The sequence below is a fragment of the Rhipicephalus sanguineus genome, chromosome 2 (genome assembly GCF_013339695.2).
Source record: "Rhipicephalus sanguineus isolate Rsan-2018 chromosome 2, BIME_Rsan_1.4, whole genome shotgun sequence".
Lineage (NCBI taxonomy): Eukaryota > Metazoa > Arthropoda > Arachnida > Ixodida > Ixodidae > Rhipicephalus > Rhipicephalus sanguineus.
Window position 1 is genome coordinate 143,308,497 of NC_051177.1, and position 4,235 is coordinate 143,312,731.

The window sequence follows — 4,235 nt, forward strand, 5'->3', positions numbered from 1 at the left end:
TTTGGAGAGATATACATTTTGTGCACTCGTTTCTGCACATCATGTCCTGGAAGATCGGAGTACAATGAAGGGTAACGTTAAAAAACCCCAGATGGTCGAAATTTCCGGAGCCCTCCACTACGGCGTCTCTCATAATCATATCGTGGTTTTGGGACGTTAAACCCCAGATATTATTATTATTATTATTATTATTATTATTACAATGAACGGTAAAACGGAGGCGGAGAAAGCATACCTTCGGCGAGCATCGCCTGATGAAGTGGCGTTATATATGTTTCTCCTCGTGGGTATGCACAGCTTATGGAAGACACGTTTGCAAGACCGTAACGCAGAACCTACCATTCCTTCAAGCCCACATTTTATTAGAATGCTAGTCAGCTAAAGAACGAATTAACGGGAATTTTAAGGGTTCGTTTTTCTCTGCTAGGCACAACATTATTAACAAGTTTTCTTGTCTGTTAGTTCTAACAATGTACGGCCATCTCGATGGGACGAAGTTGCACTCGAATAATTGTGTTGTGCGTGGAAGTGGTCCCGTGGCGTATCAACTTGTTCACGAGCGCGGGGAGGGGGGGGGGGGTGCAAGCCTTTCTCACGCCGTCGGCTGTGAATATATATATATATATATTTTTTTTTTGAGGGACCGCGTTTAGACTGCGTCTAAATAACCACAGAGCTCAGACGCGCATGTCGTTGGACCGTCTGGTCGCACTTGGCCGACGACGACCCCGACGCCTTCAAAGACGGCATGTCGTAGAAGTGTAACATGATGGCAGACCAAAAACACCAGCAAAACGCTTCAGAGACTGGTCGTCGGCAGGTCGTCGGGAGATCTGTGGCCGAGCGAAAATTTGCCCATGTCGTTACTTCGAACGTCAAAAGGGGAGATCCCCCTTGACATCCTTGGGCATTTGACAATGGGCATTCCCCGCAGCCCTCCGACGTCTTTTCTTTGCTTCCCTTTGTCTGTCCGCACCCCCGTTCCCCGACGCCGGGAGGGGTGGCGGGGGCCGCGCCGCTACGCCGAGAGGGACAATGTTAGAGGAGGGAGGACGGCCTAAATGAGCAGCAGGTGGTGCCCCGTTTTCAACTTTTGCGCGCAAGTTTAGTCGGTGTCGCTGTGCGCGCCTTCTGTGTGACAAGAGAATCGGCCGACGAGAGGCTGGGAGCACGATAAGACGCGGACGGCGTCTTTCACAGACGATCTGCCGACTGTTGGCGTCGTTGCAGTGTAAATAGGACGACGACACGACAAAAGACACTCCCGGCGACAGTCGGCAGACCGAAATCGGTGTCGTGTCGCTCTAGTGTAAACGACGGCAACAAAGACAGTCCTATTTGAACCTCAAGTTTGAAACAGTAACACACGGCATAAACGAAAACATCGTTAACCTCTCGTTTCTTCGTGCGTGCAAAAGTCAGTAAACAGGAAGTCAATCCTGACAGTTTTAATCCGTGCTGCATACTTAAATGGAGTGCACAACAATCATCTGGGGGAGTGGACCAACCGGACATTTTTGCATGTTCTGTTCTTATGTGTTTTTGTTGACATATTCTTTTCAAATTTATTTTCATGAATATTTTTTCCCTAGTTTTCAGTATTCCATGTACATCCTTCCCACCATGTCACACTTGCCTATTCCATTATTTTTAGTTAATTATTCATATTTTGTACCCTTTCTTTTTATGTTACTTATTATTTTAAATGGGACAGGCTGGCCAGCACTAGCTGTTTCAACCACAGGCGCCTCAGAGGGCGGCACTAATAGGGCAAGATTAGTGCATCCACATCGTCATTCTGGTGACATATGCCTGGTCTCGGGTATGTCCGCTCAGCGTGTAAGCGACAAAAAAACACTCGCTCTGCTTTTTTTTTTCCTCAAGTGACCGCAGAAGGCGCCGGATCGGGTTTGCTCTGCCACCGATGCACCCCTCGCTGCAAGCGTGCGTCCCAATGTCCCCCCTGCACGCACAAAGGCACGTCGCCAAAGCCACCTTGTGCTTTTCATTTTCCTGTTTTTTTTTATCTCGCCCGTGTCTACGGCACCTGCCCACTCCCCCAAAACAAAGGCGCCCCATTCTCTTCTCTGCTTGCACTCCGCCTTTTGCATGCTTGATGATGATGATGCGGCCAACCCTTTGAATCGGGTGGGCGTGGAAACCACGCCCTAGCCAACAGGTCGCTCTATACTGCCTACCAATTACAGTAAAATAAAAGGTAGGAACAACTAAAAGAATACAAAGGAAAAGTAAATAAGAGAAATGAGAGAACCGCGATGCCGTAACAGTCAGGGATGTCTCGCCACAACCGCCGCTCGCCAGCATTCGAGTCGTCCCTTCGTCGCAGCGACCGCGGCTCCATCCACACCAGACCGACCATCGTCACCTCCAGCCTGTTCGAAGCCCCAGAACAGTTTCTAAAGGGGCCCCACTCGCGACCGCTTGGCTAATGCCCTCGCACCGCAGAACCACGTGCTCGATGGTCTCGTCCTCCTTTCCACACACTCGACACCGCAGATAATACAGCGCATGCGCGGCCCTCTGGCGGCGACTCTGGGAAACGATCTGTGCGTCGCCGTCGCAGATTTCTCGCCGCGGCATTGGCGGTGTGAGTAGTGTTGGCATGTGCAGGCGGCACAACAAATGTATTTATCTGTACATCTGGTTCTGTTAGCGCGATGCCGGCAACGTGTGCCGCTTATGGATGTACTTTCCGAGGCGTTCCCGGCAGCAACATTCATTTCTTCCGCTTCCCATCGGTGAAACGCGATCGTCAGCGCCGTGAAGCGTGGATCAGAGCTTTGAGGCAGCAGAATAAAGACGGCAGTCCGTGGAAGCCTTCAGAACATACAAGACTGTGCGAAAAACACTTCGTTAAAGTCATATGTGCTAATTAAATGTTATAACAGATGTTTTGCGTGAAGAGCATGTCACGTTTCCTTCAAGGCGCAGAACAAGTGTGCCCTTTTGTGTCCGTCTCGTCGCACAGCAGTTAAGTAGCGACGAAGCTCGCGCTACGGCTTTTCTTTCTACGATATGTTTTAGATGCGAAGTATCTTAAGGTCGAGCTCAATCCGGCGGTGGTGTGCGGCGTGACCACCCTTACTGCGCATGCGCATACCCTCTCCACACACCTCCTCTCCAATCACCCTCTCCCCTTCCCATCCCCACTTTCCCTCCCACTTTCCCTCTCCACTTTCCCTCTCCACATTCCCTCTCCTCTTTCCCTCTCCCTTCCCCCTTTCCACTCTTCCTCTGAAACGCGGGACATGCCGAAATTCTCTCCTGCGCAACGCCGCGATGAGCTCGAGCGCATGCGCGTCCTCTCCCCTTCTCTCTCCTCTCCTACGCTGCCCCCCTCTCGCCCGCCTGTCGACCGCGTTCCCCGCTCGCCCTGTGAGAATTAACGGCCAGGCTAGATGGAAGATACGACGCGCGTAGCGTCCCTCTTCGCGTTCCACGACGCGAGGTCGGTAGCATGCCCAACGAACGCCAACGGAACGCGATCGTGCAAGTGCTCCGGCTTCGCATCGCCTCTTGGTCCCCTTTAGCGGGAGATGGTGTAATTTTCTGCGTTTGTTTTGGAATGACGACAACAGAAAAGCATTGCCAAGTGCCCCTTGGTTCGCTTCGGTCTCAACGTAACTGCGCGGTTGCCTACATTGGCGTCTTCAGAAAAGTCGCTGTAAATCCTCCGTTAGAACATAATGAATGCCTAAGGGTGCAGTTTCGTTGCCCGTCGTTCATCGACGTTCAGGGGTTCGTTTCTGTCGTCAAAGCACATTCGCTGTTCAGCGAAAAAGAAAGAAAAAATCTACGTATCTTGACTGTTCATGTCCCTGCCGCGCACCGATTCATAAATCTTGCGGCGTTTTGCTTACGTTAGCGAAGTTTCAACGTGCGTGCGTTTTTCTAGTTAATCGCCATAGTGCGATGTTCACCGATTTTGCAGGTTCGCCGTCCAACTCGCCCAGGCACCCCGATTTCGTGTCATCACTGTTTGTCTACACCGATAGGTTTAAGAAAAAACGCCAGGCCTGCGCTGAAACCGCAGCACAGTCACAGCGAAAGCTGGAAGAGCGGCGTTTCTAGAGCTCATTGTAAGCTCTCTTGGGGCTACAATACAAGTACACTTGCAAGGTACCCACAACGCTATAAATCACAATTTTTGAGAAGTTGGGAAGCACTTACTATGCCATTATTCGTCATTCTGCGGAGAAGCGAGGCACCATCTA